This window comes from Cupressus sempervirens, chromosome 10 (assembly GCF_028749045.1).
Source record: "Cupressus sempervirens isolate cs-2001-9-10 chromosome 10, ASM2874904v1, whole genome shotgun sequence".
Taxonomy (NCBI): domain Eukaryota; kingdom Viridiplantae; phylum Streptophyta; class Pinopsida; order Cupressales; family Cupressaceae; genus Cupressus; species Cupressus sempervirens.
Genome location: NC_143127.1, coordinates 593,889,394 through 593,906,987, shown reverse-complemented (window position 1 = coordinate 593,906,987; position 17,594 = coordinate 593,889,394).

Below are 17,594 nucleotides of genomic sequence, written 5' to 3'. Positions count from 1 at the left end.
TCTCGTAGAATTGAGAATTGCCAAATTGTGTGAAAACCAAACCATATAATAATATATTTTTATCTTACATATTCCTGTGAGCCCATACATTTACTTGTAGTTGGGTTCTTTTACTTTCTTCATCTTCTTATCTAAACGAGATGAAGCTCGGGTCTACTTGTTGGAGTGGGAATCTAAAAAGTCAATCCTCACATATTGATGGAGAGATTTTTTTTGAATCTAATTTGTGTTTACATTTAGAATCTAATAATCTACATGGGAAAAACCTAACATCAAGCTCCTCTATATTTCATGGGTCAGGATATTATCATATAAACCCGCATGATCTCATCAAGTTGTTCAACTTGTGATTTCTTAGATTCAATTACTGCTGAGCATTCTATCAAACATTTTGTATATCTTTTTCCATACATTTTTCACATATCAAATAGTAAGTTGCGGGTAATACATCTGCATCCTTTCTTGATAACATTCACGATCCTTTTGTACGAGTAAGAACATAGAACTCATCTCTTCCGCACACTAATGCAAAGTCAAAAAGATGGTGGGCTCTGGGTTTATTACCACTGCATTCTTCATCCTTCCATCATGACCAAACTTGAGCTTGGATTGCATTCTTCTCTTTCAAGTCTACCGCTAAAGGTGTTGGGGGTCGAGTTTCTTTTAATTGATTGAAATTTTGTTGCACAGTTTATGGTCACTCTCCATGCATCTTGCACATATCACCCCAATCAAAAGTATAATGAGATATCTGGTTTTACTTCATTAACAAGGCCAATGAGTGAGTTTGCATGCAATTTTTGCCTTAAATATTAGAATGTGACCTAATTTTTCAGTTTGAGCATGCATAGGTTTTGAAGTCTTCAAGTCTTTATCCATAATCACAATGTTTTCTATCAACGGGCGTAACATGCAAATAAAATTACATGTGAAGGAGGCTTCTATCGGTTTGGATTTGCTATTGATCTCTTGTCAGGTCAATACTTAATCGAGCTCGATATCGTGTGTTGTCGAAACATGTCTATCTTCTTCCACTTAGGTGTACACATTTGATTGAGATTGGATGCACATCATTTTAATGTAAGAGGGGTTCAAAAAATTTCAAGCCCGTTGTTTGACTTAGAGTGTCGACCCCATCTTGATATTGCATGCCACGAATTAAATGTGGAAAAGTTTGGGTTTGATACATTATATCAAACCATGGCAGACACTCTATTGTTATCGCCAATCATCTTATATATTCTAAGCCTGAGCTTTGCTAGTAACATCCATGATTTGTTATGAGGCCACTGTGCATCTTTGCACTTGCATTTTAATTATAGTCAAACCCATCATTTATCCCAAGGAATCAGGCATTGATTGCTCAAAACAAAGATCTCATCTGTTTAGAATTATATGCATGACCACATTGAACCAATTCTCTAAATTGATCAGTATTGGATTGAACGTTTATCTTGTGTCTTCTAAATTACCAAGATCCTGATATCATCATGTCACCTAGATATTTTTTGTAGTTGGTTCCTTTTAGATTTGTTCCATTGTGCAAGGTAGATGAGTTTAAGTTCCTAGCAAAAACCCCAAATGTGCATATCTAACTCAGTTTCATATTACAAGGGTTATATGACTTGTAATGGTAATCATGTATTCAAGGTAAATCTTGACCCCAACTCTCAATCCAAACTCTAAACCATTACTTCTACATTTAATCTTGAACCTCTAAATTTGTGAATCTTGAATTCTGAACTTGAATTTGTAGGCTTGAGAACTAATTGAACCACTAACTTGGAACAAGGAAGTCTCAAGGCCAAAATATGAATCACTGAACCTGAGGTTCTCACCATTGCCTTGCACATTCTAGGCATCAACTCCTGAACATACCTATTGTGTCACATCGAACCACTAATTTTACTTGAGATGCAAAATGAACCTTTGAAACTGTTGGACTAACAGAATCTGAACATGAATTATGAACCGAATTTGAATTCGGGTATTAAACTGAACATGGGTTTTGAACTATATTAAATCTGCTTTTCAAACCACTTTGAACCATTGAACCACTTCGAACTGCATTGAACCACTTTGAATTGCATTGAACTACTTTGAACCTTAGTTCAAAGTGGTTTGAAACCATAAATTGAAAATTTTAAAAACTGTGTCTATGTTGGGTACCAATAGGGGCTCTAATTGTGAGACTATTTTTTATGCAAAAATAGAGAACTCCAACAATCTCTATTAAAAGACAAGTGCCTTATCCATTGGGCAAATATAGTCACCAAGAAAAGAAAACTAGGAGCTTCTTGTAGAGAGGGCAGAGGGGAACAGGGAAAAGCCAACTAGAAAAACACCTAAACTACCAACAAGCACGATGCTTGTACATTATTCAAACTAACACTACACACACCCAAAACATATTTACAAAATGTATAAAAAGGTAGGAATAAAACCTACCACAAGAAACAGGAGAAACAAAAAGAATCACATGAATCCATTTACTAGATAGGAGAAGTAGGAGCCTTTCTGCATCAGCAATCCATGCCTTGATAGAACAACTCCAAACCACTACCTTTTGGTGATCTCTTCAATGCTGAAATCGAAGCTCATAGTATGCAAAATTTTGGCAATCCAACATTCTATCCCAAATAGCCAAAGCTTATCATAACATTCTTCATCTTTAGGTGGCCTTTCTACATCATTTTCCAAATAAAGAAAGGTTTCAAATTGGGAAGAACGATATTCAAAAAATTCTTCATTAGCCTCCCAACTATTGCTTACAATAACCCACTTATTATCATAACCATGAGAATCATGTTTCACATCATCAAATAGAGAGAATTCATATAACATGGGATCAAATTTATCAAAATAGATTTCTTCAACTCTATCAAGGATCAAGGCATCATCAAATATGTAAAACATTTGATCTTTCTTTTCTCTCAATGCATCTTTAGATTTTGCAATATTATCTTGAATAGAATCACACCCCAAAGAATGAAATGAATCACCAAAAAAACTCTCTTAGCATATTTTTTTTGTATCCATACGTTGACTATTTGAAGAGAAATCTTCTTTCCCAGGAGATGATAGAAATTTGCATATGATGTTTTCTTCTTCTTTGTACGTGAGAGTATCACCTGATGTTTCAACGGAGTTGCCAACTGGCTAGGAACCAACTCCAACCTTTCCTCTTTCTATCAATGTTTTAGCATTCTCTAAGGACATATTTTCATCATTTAATGGTGAATCTTGAGGCTGAAATATAGGATTTTCTCTAATAGCAGCATTCTCACAAAACCCCATTGGCAAGAAAAGTGGATTGAGTTCACTCCAGGTGACTTTATCTTCCAGATTTTTAGACTTGCCCTTTCTTCCTTTCTTGCTCCCACTAAATTTAGTTGAAGTCAGATTTACTCCACTTGAACTGCAACATGATCATCTTCTTGAAAACTACCCAACTTAGAGGTGCAGAGATCTATCTTTATTTCAACATTCTTACCGTTTTGAATGAAAGTCTCATGCTGAAACTTATCATCTTCATATTCATCCGGTGATTCTTTCTTCTGAACAATAGTGGGAGAATATTCTCTTTTCTCATCTTCTATGCATGATGAAAAAGATTTTGTTTCTTTACTTTCAACCAGGTTTGGACACATAGCTGAATCAGGCATAAAAGGATTCTCTTTATGATGACACCTTTCCTCTTCTTTTCTATCACTGCTGCTAGGATTCTCACTCTCAACCTAAGTGTTCTTGCTATCCCATGTCTGATTTTTGCGAGGCTTTAATATTTCTTGAAGTGAGAAAGCCTCTTACAACAATTTTGTTTCTAGATTCAATCCTTTGGCAGAATATTCAATCAAAACATAATCTCTTTCCAGACAAATTTTGGCATCTTTTTTAAAATCAGCATTAACAATAATATCTACTGCTACATTATTTCCAAAGTGAAAGGATTCCAAAATGGGGCCTTTTTCATCATTCATATACAAAGAAGTGAAAATTGATGACTTTACAAAAATAAGTGACACTGCATATAAATAAGAACCTGAAGACTATAGTACATTCATCTATGTGGATGATGATGCTCCCAACACTCCTAATGAATAAGAAAACGAAGTTGTGGTCTCTCAGCAGACAGGAAATGTTGCAAAACAACAAATTGTTGAGTAGCAGAGAGTGGGTGTCGATCAATAGACTAAAGATGTCGAGTCGTAGATAGGAAATGTCGACCATCAGATAGCAAATGTCAAGCATGCAGAAGCCAGACTAGAACCTAAACAAGGAAGAGAAAATGAGCTTCTGATCGATTTTCAAGATGAACCTATAGAAGAAAAAAGAAGGAAACTACATGTGTTAGAAAAATATGTGAGAAGACATCACAATCCTGATCAAATCATTGGTGATGTTGAATCAAGTGTTATGACAAGAAACATACTCAAAGATGACACATGCTTACTCTGTGAATTTGAGCCTAAAATAGTGAAATATGCTTTGGATAATGAAGATTGGATTCACACAATGAATGAGGAAATTGAATAGATTGAAAAGAATAATACTTGGACTTTGGTGCTAAGGCCTAAAGACAAAAATGTCATTCAAACAAAGTGGATTTTTAGAAGAGAAAAAAAACTCAATGAAAATGTTGAAATAACAAGAAACAAGACAAGACTGGTATGCAAGGGTTATGCTCAAGAAGAAGGACTTGATTATGGAGAAAAATTTTCTCCTATGGCAAGACTTGAAGGAGTTGGAACTTTTCTTGCATATTTAGCCTATAAGAATTTCAAGGTAAATCAAATGGATGTCAAATATGCATTTCTAAATGGTATACTAGAGGAAGAAATATATATTGATCAACCTAAAGGATTCATAGATTCAGACAAAAAGAAAATGGTATGTAAACTGAACAAAGCCCTTTATGGATTGAAGCAAGCCCAAAGAGCATGGTATGAAAGATTGTTATAATTATTTGGTGAAGATTGGTTTCGAAAGAACAAATGATAAGAGTAATCTATATTTGAAGAATGGTAAGAACAATGAAATTCTAATGTTTGAAATATTTTTTGATGATATTATATTTGAAGGAAGAGAAGTATTATGCAAATCATTTACTGATGAAGTTTGGTATTTTCATTACACAATCCAAATACATAAAGGAGATACTAAAGACATTTGGAATGGAAGATCCAAGGCTAGTGAGCACACCTATGTCAAAAAGACATAAGATATATAAGAATGATGAATCTTCTGATGTGAACCAAACCTTACATAGATCCATGATTGGAAAATTACAATATGTTGTTCAAAGCAGACCAGATATTACTTTAACAGTTGGGATAGTTGCTAGATTTTTAGAAAATCCTAAAGAGAATCACATGATGGTTGTAAAAAGGATATTAAGATATCTGAAAAGGTATAGAAGACTATGGATTGTATTACAAGAGAAGTGATAAATTTGAACTAAATGTTTTTACTGACTCAAATTAGACTAGAAATATTGATGACAAAAAAGGTATTAGTACAGGTGCATTATTTCTAGGAAAGAGATTGGTGTCATGTACAAGAAATAAATAGAATTGTATTTCCCAATCAATAGCTGGAGTCGAGTATGTGGCAGTTGCAATGAACTATTCAAACATTATGTGGATCAAGAAATTACTGAAAGGTATGAAAGAAGAGATTACAGATCCAGTGGTTATCTATTGTGATAACACAAGTGCTACTAACATTTCAAAGAGTCCAATGATGCACACTAAGACAAAGCACATTGCTATCAAGTATAATTACTTAAGGGAACTAGATCAAGATAAAGAAGTGAAGCCTGAATATGTGAACACCAAAGAACAAATTGCTAACATATTCACAAAACCCTTACCTAAAGATACTCATGAATATATTAGAGCTAAATTAGGGTTGATTCACCTAATAAAAGCTACTTAAAGTGGCAAGGTGTATTGCATCAAATGTGTTACTCAAAATATCTCACACATTAACACATACAATTCTACTTTGGGACATGCCTTAGCTAGAAATTCAAGTACAACATAATAGATCAGTTAGAGACTATAATGTCCCCTTTTTAGCATTCATAGTATGGTGTTGTTGTTAGCCTATTTCCCCATGGTCCCGTAGGCTAACCAAGACATTAAAGGGGCTTAGAGGCCATTTGGCCTAGATAGTTTCAATTGCAGGTCTTTCTAAGGGGTTTTGAGGCAACTTTGGGCATACTTACTATTTATAGTAAGTCATCTTGGATATGGTCGAACATCCAGTGGCAGCAGTATGTCAATGGTAATTGTTTAAAATTGACAAGAAGACTTGTTTATCATTGATAAGATTTTTTATGCATTGATAAAGCTATTTTATAAAGTTAAATTTAAATATTTAACTTTATTAATGCATAGACTATAGTTGTGGGAAATATTTAAATTAAAAGAGTCCCCTTTATTTTATAACACATTGGAGACATAAGTTACATAAAGGGAGTTATCTTTTATCCCACATTGAGAAAAATGAAAGATGGAGCTCTTGTGAGAACACTATAAAATAAATGGAAGAGCTTCTATTTTAGCATGCTTGGAAATATCAAAGAAATTGGGAAATTTTTTGGAGATTATGTCTCAATAGTTTGAAGGACGAAATCCCTTCAAGCTGGAAATCTTGACGCCATTGAAAGATATGTTCTTGAGATTCAACAGGGTAGCAGTTCGAAAAAGCAAATACAAAAAAGCAGCCCAAAAAAGTAGAATCGAAAAAGCAGGCCAAAAAAGCAGTCCGAAAAAGCAGTTCAAAAAGAAGATCCGAAAAAGCTGTTCGAAAAAGCAAATTGGAAAAGCAAAGCATAAGGGGCAGCATTGAAGAAAATTATTACAGCCATCTACAACCAGGTTCCTTTATTAGTATTGTTTTTTAGGGTGTTATAAGTTTCAGCTGTAAGTGTGCACTATACCAGCATTATCATTTTGTAATCCATGTAAATGCCAAAAGTCTTGGCCATATTTCATGAGCATTGTATTAGAAATTTCATTGCAAATTAAGAAGATAATAGTTGCTGGTGTCATTTAAGCAATTCAATATCATTATTTATCAGCTAGTTAGTTTGCATACCAACTGTTTGTAAAAATGCCAGTTGGTTGTAGATGTTCATTTCTCATGCTTAGATCATATATATGCACTGAATATTGTCAAAATTAGTAGCACACTCATGTTAGGCCATTGTGTAAGTCCATTTGGAGTCTTCTAGCACAAGATTCTCATTGATGCAAATTGAAAAAAGAGTTATTTAAAGCCAGCTGAAATACTATATCAGTCATACGTCCCTTGCATGTGAATTGTTTGATGAAATTCCTTGAGCTTTCATTAGCATTTTTGAGAGCTAATTTGAGGAGGACCATTACAGTGGTATCAGAGCAGTTTCCTACCAGCCTGATTGGGTTATTTCAGATTGAATTCAATTATTAGTATGGCTTTAATAGGAGACAAGGATTTGGAAGAAAGTATGCACAATGTAAAGAAGAAATTAGATTGTCCATTTCAGCAAGCAGAGGACCTTCTAAGAACTTTAGAGGATTTGGAAACTTATTTATGTAAGTTTGATCAGTCAAGACCCGATGCTATGCAAAGAGTTTTATCTCCAGCATTTGGTTCATTGGTTAAGCCCCGATTATTGAGACATCATGATGAGGTAATAAGACTTATAGCTCTCTCTTGCATTAGCAAAATCATGAGGATAATAGCTGGCCTTGATTCTTATGATGATCAGATTATGAGAGAGATACTCCATGCCATGGTAAAAAGCTTCGAAAAGTTGGACAACATTCAAGACCCTTATTTCACAAAGAGGGCAAGATTACTTGAAGTATTTGCAAGGTGTAGATTTGAAAATATTATGTTGGCAATTGGTTGTATTAGTGATATTTGCAGGATGTTTAATACATTTTGGAATATTATGGATGAGTTTCATCCTAGCAGAGTATTGGCATCAATGCACTCTATCATGTTCACAATCTTGTTTGAGGGGGAGGATGAAATTTCTAAACTTTTGGCAGAAGACTTATGGTATGTTTGGACAAAAGAGAGGAATTTGTCACGTATGGCATGTACGTGGTTAAAGAGCCTAATTGATAGGCCTAAGGATCATACCTTCCCTATGATAGGAAGAAACTTGTATGAGGAGTTTAATAGACATGTGGGTTCGATATAGGGAGACATTACCACATCTTCAGGTAATGGTTTATCTGCATCATCTTCATATGCAGAAGGGGTTACAGATGTTGTGTAGGTTGAGCCAGTTGCATCAGAAGGTAATATCACAGACACACCAGATTGCATGATTGACACAGATAGTGATTCCAGTATAGTTGGGCTGGAAGAAGTTACTGCAGTTGAGAATATTGTCATGTTTGAGGATAGTACAGTTGATCAGAAAGTGAGCATTCATGACTTTGCTGAGAAAGAGTACCAGGCACAGTTAGATGCTTTGTCACATGAGGTTGAGGCTGGTAGAACTCCGCATGATTTGTCCAACCAGATGAAGGTGAGCAAAGACAGTATTGTGACTTCATTATCTCATCATGACAGGATGCAGGATATGAAAGAGGATCACATTCGGATGATTCAGTTACAAGGTAGACATAAGGGAGTTCAAGAAAAGTCTTCTTGTGTTGACTTACAGGCGATTAGGGAAGGAATGGGAATGATGAAGTTGAGTTATTTACATCTTCTATCAGATCGTGACCATCTTCTTAGCCTTGTTGGAGACTATTCAGATGCCTTGAGGAGGAAGGAGGAGGAAGTTGACAGGCTTTCTCGTGAGCTTGAGGACACTCGAACTTCTTTGGTGAATACTCCATTGGCATTATAGGACTAGGAGAGACATGGGGATAAGCATGGCATAGAGTTGAGCTTAGTTTCATCTTGCACTCCTGATACTTAGCTTTCTGTGGCACGTAAATCATATGTGGTCGTTGATAATGTTGTGAGTTCATCTTGCATTCACATCTAGGATACAGGGACAATGTCAGACAGGTATGTGGAGTTAGTTGGTATTGGTCATATTACTTAGGTGAGGAGTTCGCTTGAGTTACCAACTGATTCTAGTTTACGGATATGGACTCGAGATTGTTATATTGGCATTTGGGATTCAGTTGACTAGAGATCTTTAACACTTTTTGGTAGCAGTGATTATTTGGGTGCTATCGTGGATTTGATTAGCAGATTGCATGGTGTTGTCTTTTCTTGTGCTAGCAGCTTGTCTGATGTTGGTATTAGTTTTTATACACCAGTGTTGTGCTTTGTTCATATATCCAATCGACCATTCTTGCTTAAATGTATTGATGATCTTTCATATTTGGCAATGTGTACAGATGAGTCCCAGGATCATATTGGCATTGATGACATCCAGGAGGATGCAGTGGGCAGTTTTGAAGACTTAGTTTCCTTGACAATTTCTTTTAGTACAAAGGAGTTGGACAGCAGTGCTATAGACTATAGACTTTGATACTCTGTATGTTGATATGAGCTTTGGAGTTTATTTGTAGGATATAGATGGTAATACTCTAGAGACCAGTAACTTTGAGGATACTCCTTTAGACAGTGCATCAAAGGAGGTTTGTAGGAGACAGTCTAGCCAGTGCCATCATGTGTCTAGTCAGTTGAGAGTTAGTGAGTGAGATATTTCTATCGCTTTCCAGCATTTCGACGCTACTCGTCAGTTGTTAGCAGTTTATGGATGGGGTTCTCCTACTAGTGATGAGAAGGGAGGTAGTTATCTTTCCTTGACAGAGATCCACTCTTTATGGGAGGCTATTAAGATTCTGAGACAGAATTATATGCAGTTGGTAGCCGACAGAGATTATCTTATGGAGTGGGGGAGTACAGCATATGATGCATTATTGGCCAAGGAAGATGAGGTGAGTGAGCTTACTCAACAGCTCGAGGTGACTTTTGAGTTTCTTTAGAGTACACAGTTGGCTTTCAATGAGTCATAGTTTCATTTAGCTAAGGTGACCATGGAGTTAGAACGACTTTAGTCTTTACCAGATTTTGTACAATCATGGACCATGGTGTCTGGTGATCCGCAGATGTCCATGGTTGAGGTTGATAGAGGTAGTGGAGATGAGGATATATCTATCCACGACACTAGTATTGGCATATTTGGTTCATTTCCACTGGAGGCAGGTTCAACTGAGTTGGGCGCTACGGCTAAGCATTGTGATATGTTTGACTTGGAGGGCACAGAGACTAGTGATGTTGTTGTTGATTCTGCACTCTTGGCTATATCATCCTCTGACTTAGCTGATGATCAGTCACAGTTGGTTGTATCACGTCTGCAGAATGAGTCTTTGACTGGGATTGGTTCTTTTTACCAGCATTATACTATAGGATATGTTCATCAGTTTGCTTTTGATCCATGTGTTGAGGAGTTGATGGCAGACAAGTTTGGTCTGGGCTCTCGTTTTTGCTATCTACCATGTAATGACTATTCACTATCAGCAGTGCATGGGTGTTATGGTTATGAGACAGTGGCCGATGATCTATAGAGTTGTGTTAATTGCAGTAGGTGTGCAGTGTGTGGATTCTCTGTATTTGGTGCAGTTTCATGCGAGAGTATTCATCGTTGTTGCATAATTGTATTATACATTCCACATAGGCTAGTGGGATGTGTTGATGGTATTTACTATGTTGGCAATTTGGGTTATCTACTTTACTTAGGTTCTGATATTTCGAGAGCTTGTTTCTCATGGGTTCTTGACTTTGGAGTTTGGGTGAGTTGTATTCGCCAATTTGATTATGGATTCCTCTTGGTTAATTTTCAGAGGTTGTTGTAGGAGCCTATGTTAACTGACAGCAGTATAGTTCATGACTACATTTGGGATCCAGGTGGATTGATTGGGTTGTTGTTCGACCATTGCTTGGGGACAAGCAATTTTGGGAAGGGCAGACTGTAATGTCCCCTTTTTAGCATTCATAGCATGATGTTGTCGTTAGCCTATTTCCCCACAATCCCATAGGCTAACTAGGACATTAAAGGGGCTTAGAGGCCATTTGGCCTAGATAGTTTCAATTGCAGGTCTTTCTGAGGGGTTTTGAGGCAACTTTGGGCATACTTACTATTTATAGTAAGTCATCTTGGATATGGTCGGACATCTAGTGGTAGCGGTATGCCGATGGTAATTGTTTAAAATTGACAAGAAGACTTGTTTATCATTGATAAGATTTGTTATGCATTGATAAAGCTATTTTATAAAGTTAAATTTAAATATTTAACTTTATTAATGCATAGACTATAGTTGTGAAAAATATTTAAATTAAAAGAGTCCCCTTTATTTTATAACACATTGGAGACATAAGTTACATAAAGGGAGTTATCTTGTATCCCACATTGAGAAAACGAAAGATGGAGCTCTTATGAGAACACTATAAAAGAAATGGAAGAGCTTCTATTTTAGCATGCTTGGAAATATCAAAAAAATTGGGAAATTTTTTGGAGATTATGTCTCAATAGTTTGAAGGAAAAAATCCCTTCAAGCTGGAAATCTTGACGCCATTGAAAGATATGGTCTTGAGATTCAATAGGGTAGCAGATAAGAAAAAGCAGCCCAAAAAAGCGAAACCAAAAAAGCAGGCTGAAAAAGTAGTCCGAAAAAGCAGTTAAAAAAGAAGATTTGAAAAAGTAGTTCGAAAAAGCAAAGCAAAAGGGGTAGCATTGAAGAAAATTATTACAGCCATCTACAACCAGGTTCCTTTATTAGTATTGTTTTTTAGGGTGTTATAAGTTTCAGTTGTAAGTGTGCATTATACCAGCATTATCATTTTGTAATCCATGTAAATGCCAAAATTCTTGGTCATATTTCATGAGCATTGTATTAGAAATTTCATTGCAAATTAAGAAGATAATAGTTGCTAGTGTCATTTAAGCAATTCAATAGCATTATTTATCAGCTAGTTAGTTTGCATACCAACTGTTTGTAAAAATGCTAGTTGGTTGTAGGTGTTCATTTCTCATGCTTAGATCATATATATGCACTGAATATTGTCAAAATTAGTAGCACACTCATGTTAGGCCATTGTGTAAGTCCATTTGGAGTCTTCTAGCACAAAATTCTCATTGATGCAAATTGAAAAAAGAGTTATTTAAAGCCAGCTGAAATACTATATCAGTCATACGTCCCTTGCATGTGAATTGTTTGATGAAATTCCTCGAGCTTTCACTAGCATTTTTTAGAGCAAATTTGAGGAGGACCATTACAAAGACAGATGATAAAAATTAGCTAGACATGCAAAATCTACATAAGTCATATGTATGAAGATATTGAAGCTAAGACAGCTTAGTGTCTTTGGCATTGTTGTTAAAAAGGGACATATAAATAGTAAAGTTAGAGTATACAATGCAAAAGATAAAATAGGAGATATAAACAGTAAAGTAAAAGAGGGAGGTATAAGTAAAAGGAGAGACATGGACAAAGAGGGAGAGTAGGAATACAGAAAAGAAACTATTACCTTAGAGGGAGAAATATTTTTGGATTGTATGGTTACTATTGAGATGTAGAGATTGTTGGAATATATAGACATTTCCATCAATGCCAAAGAGGGAGATTGTTGGAAATTTACAATTGGAACAATTGATGTTTTGTCATTGATGTCAAATCCATTGATGAGACATATTGCTACCTAATCTAAATGTAATATCTATTTGATTGATGAAGAGGATTTGAGAAATTGCTTATAACAATAGCACCTAGAGGAAAGGTCGAGTTATGAAAAGGGAGCTACAACAGACATTGGATTAGATAGACTTTGATAAGGAAAAGTGATTGATGATTTGAGAAATTTTTGATAACAATAGCACTTAGAGGAAAGGTTGAGTTATGAAAAGAGAGCTACAACAAACATTTGATTAGATAGACTTCGATAAAGAAAAGTGATTGTTTATGTCAAGAAAGTTAATCCAAGCCGAGCAATAGAGTAAATAGTAAAGGAATGTTGAGTGATGCTAGTGTCAACCGAGCCAGAGTTAGTGTTGAGAAAATCTAGTGTTGATAGAGCATCAATATCGACTGAGCAACTTAGTTGATGTTGAGTGAAGAAATTTTATAGTGCCCTAGTATTAAGTGATGATCGAGTGTCAAAACTTAGTGATTGTCGAGTTATACAGTTGAAGATAAATTCAAGGAAATTGTGATTCCTAGCCAACTCAGTTGATTTCTTGGGAGATGTAAACCATGTTGAAGATAAGTTTGATGAGTTGGATCATTAAATTCAAGGTGAGGATTAGGTAAAGACCTAAAAGATGGATTCTAAAAAAGTTTCTAGAAGAAGATCAAGAAGATGGACAGAGACAATGAATTGTTTTGAACCTTATCATAAACCTTAAGCTCTATGGTGATCGTGGAAAATGGTAAAGAAAATATTGCCTCTTTAAGGAGTTACAGAGCTAAAAAAATAATTGAGGAGTGCAAGCATATGCAAGAGGCACATATAGACAGAGGTGGATCATAAATGTATAAGTGTATTAGTGAATGTGAAGCTAAAGGAAATAATTTAGAGAGATGTTGTTGACATTGATAAGTGAAATCTAAGAAAGAAGGATTAAGTGGTGTTGAAGGGGGAAGACTGATTGCTTGAAGAGTTGCTGAGCAAATAAAGAATAGAGAAGAAAATGGAGATCTTATCAATGAATCAACACCTAAACCGAATAGAGATCTAAACTTGTAATGTGAGTTGTAATCACACAAATTGAAACCTTACTATTTTCTTTCTAATCATTGTAAATAGTTTTTGTTGAAATCCTTTTAATAGAGGTTGACCTAACAGTCATTTTGAAGGACTTAACAGTCTATGTAAATCCTTTCACAAGATGAAATTCTAAATGGAATGATCAAAGTCCTCTAACAAGGCCATTCCTAATAGGGTGAATAAATCCTTTAACAAGGTCACATTTAACAGTGTGTTTTGTAACCTTTAACCAGGTTAGCTCCTAACAGAGGTCACTTCGAAAGAGTGAAAAATTGGTGACATGTTACTAGTGGTTTTTCCCAAATTAGGTTTCCACGTAAAAATCCTAGTGTCGAAACTGTGTTGAATGTTTTATATGTTTTACATTTTATATTCAGAAAAGCATGTTATATTTGGAACAATAAATTTTGTTTACAATAGAGACTAAGAAACAGCAAGATAAGCAGAACAGTAAGAGTTTTTATGTTTAATTGTTCAAATGGTACTTAAGGACCTTGAGTAACTGATTCACCCCCCCCCCCCCCCCCCTACCAGTTATTCTAAACATTTCTAATAGATTTTATCTTCTAGTTTTACCTATACATGAATTTGTAAATTTGTGTAATCAAGGAGTACTAGAAGTAACCTTATCTCCCAAACTAGTCCAAGTGTACTTTTACTATCTTAAAAATCCTACTAATACTTGTTAAGATAAGAGGAGTATTACAAAAAGTCCTAGTGAGAATTATTCCCACACGATGATGTACTTATATAAATATTCTTTGTGAAAGGCTAAGACTATGTTAGGAGCATTACATACAACCAATACATGTAGTCACTATTAGGAGGATTTGAATCCTTGCTCAAAGATTCCAACCCTATTAGGAGTTAATTCAACCCTATTAGGATCTGATAAGAAGTCAACTAAACCCACTGTCCAAATTGCTTCAAAACTATCTTCATTTTGAAATAATTCTCATGATAACATGTCCAAGGGTGAACTGGTTGGTACATAAACATTTTTTTCCAATACAGATCCTTTGAAGTTCTCAACACATCATCAACATCATCCTCTACTGTGATCTTACCAAATTCACATCCATAATTTGTATATATTCATAATTGTTGACATTTTTGTCACCTTGTCACCCTTTATCCCATTATAGATAACTGATCAAAGACATTCTTCATGTGATAATTTCTGTAATTTTTCAGCTAGGAAAAGTTTTCTATTTTTTACATTCTCAGATACATGAAAATGTTGTGCATTTTCAAGCATTGAAGGAGCTATTTGAATGAGTGTTCTTATTGTATGAATCATTTTTTTTCATTTGAAATTCACAGGTTGAAACTGTAGTGCATTTTTTGTCCATGCAAGATCGTATGACATTTTTGAAGAGAAGTGACTCTTTGTTGCAATGTCGCGTTGGCCAAAAATTCTTGTGAATTTTTCAGCATCATAGGAGCTCCATCAAATGAGTTAACTTATCAAAGGAATACTTTTTTTCTCATTTGATGTTGCAATCTTGTAGAGGTTGTCATCTTGTGCAGGTTGTGATCTTGCATTGTAGGATTTTTTTTTTTTTTGCATGATCACGAGTCAATTTGTGCTAATAGAGTTCCATGTTGCGATGTTGCATTGTGGTGCATTTTTGTCCTACCTAATATCACAAGACCTATGAGAGGAAAGGAAAGTGAATCCATAATGTTGTATTGTGGTATATTTTATTTCTTGTGTGGCATCGCATGTCAGTTTGAAGATGAAGAAAACTTGCTACGATTGTGTAGAAATCAAAACTTTGGTGTGTTTTTGTACTTTTCACATAATGGAAAGGCTTGTCAGAGAAAAGAGAAGTCTTGTTGTAATGTTGTGCAACATCGCAAGTCTTTTGTGCAAGAATTTATTTCATGTGGCGATGGTGTGCGGGCCAAAAGTGTCATGTATTTGTGTGCCTACATTAATTTTTCTTAGTTAGTGTGATATGACCCAAGAGCTCAATTTTATTGTCAAACTTCTTTTTGGGGATCTTTCATGCAATGTAAGTGGTCTTTATTACTATGTTTCTACTTGCAAAGGGTATGGGCATGATTTTATTGATTGTAGGAGCATTTATTAGCCTATTTTCTATTACTTCATGAGCAAATTTTTGTCCTGAATCATATTTTTTCTAATTCTTTCTTAATTTTCACTTTGTAACTTAACTGCACTATAGTTGGAATTCAAAATTCACTGTTGTACCTTATTTATGCCTAATCTCTTTAAAAGGTAGCTTTGTACATATTTTCTAGGTTCTTCTTTGGTTCATTATAATAGCATTATGCTCTGCAATTGTGTTTCTTTTGCCTTATCTGAATAGAAATCTTAGTTTTACCTTATCTTGTTAGTCTATTATATTATGCCTTGTATGGATTATTTATTTTCTTATTTTCTAAGATTTGTATGTTGTGTTTAACTTGTTGATGAATGTTGTCTTCTGAACTTGTTTCCTTCTAGCATTTCATTAGCTCTAACCTTCATGCGAGTTCTAAAAGATAGATTGGAATCAATATCTGTGTATTTAGGTGCTTTATTCATGTGTAGTGTATTTATAGGAAGAGTTAGTAACCAAATATCAATCTAGTGCATCACCTTTCCCTTTCAACATTTTAATTCCAGCATCTCCTTCTCCCTTTTCCTCAAAATTTGTAGTTTAGGTGCATCCAGATTGTAAGGAAGTCGATCTTCTCCGGAGATTTAGCCTCAAAGTGAAAGTCCCACACTTTGAGGTTGTTTCCATATTACACTAGGTGACTTGAGGTTCATACCTCAAGAAAGGGTGTAGAATTTTGTGTCAATAGTTTTTGGCATGCGCAGTGGGGCATAGATTTCCACTTCATAAGTCCACTAGCTAGCTAGTTAATCTTTATTCATTGAGAATTTGGGTGTTTTCTCAGTTGTATTATCCTTTGGAGGCATTTTATCAAACACCATGGTGAAGCTAGTACAAATATAATAGTTTCAAGTAGAAATAATGCTGGTATGTGAAGATCATTTTTGATCTTTTATGATTTTCAATATTTTCTATGATTTTTGTGGCTTTTATGATTTTTCAATCATGAACTCATTTCATAGAAATGACTACTATCCCCCCTTCCTCAGCTCCCATACTATCCATACCAATCTCAGCCTCAAGTTGTTTATAGCCAATATGCTCAAAATTCTTACTGGCCTCCTACCCATGTTCCACTAGTCCCAACATCCCCTTATAAAAATATTGAAGATATGATGATAGAATTTCAAAAGAATATAGACTTGAAGTTTCATGAAGGGAGTAGGAGAATGGACATGTATTTTCATGAATAGAGTGAGCAGTTGTTGACCTGTGATAGGCAACTTCATGAGATTGAGAGGCGACAAGACTAGATAGCCATCTAGAGGAGATGGATTACAAGGCCTACCTCCAACAATAATAAGAGAAAGAGAGAGAAATGCAATAGAGTAATTTGGAGGAGAAATTTTTTAGGCAAGTTACTACAGCAAAAGAATAAGAAATTATGCTTAAGTTAGCTCATTTTCAGACCAAAGAAGTAGAGGCAGCCCCTTCTCCAAAAAAAATCATTCCTAGCTTCAAGAAGCCCCCTTTATTATAGGAGCATGTTTTTATAACTTCTCTATTCCCTATGCAAAAAAAGATAGCCCTATCATTCTTATGTATCTATTACCATTCTACTCTTTGAGGGTGGACTAGTTGTATGTATTCCTAATGGTCCCAATATACCAATTTGGGAGAGTAAAGAAAAGATAAAGCTACCATGGGAGGAGTTGCAACCTATTATTCATGAGCCTTCACCTAGGCTTGAAGAACAAAGAGGTGGATTTTGAACATAAGGAAGAGGATCCA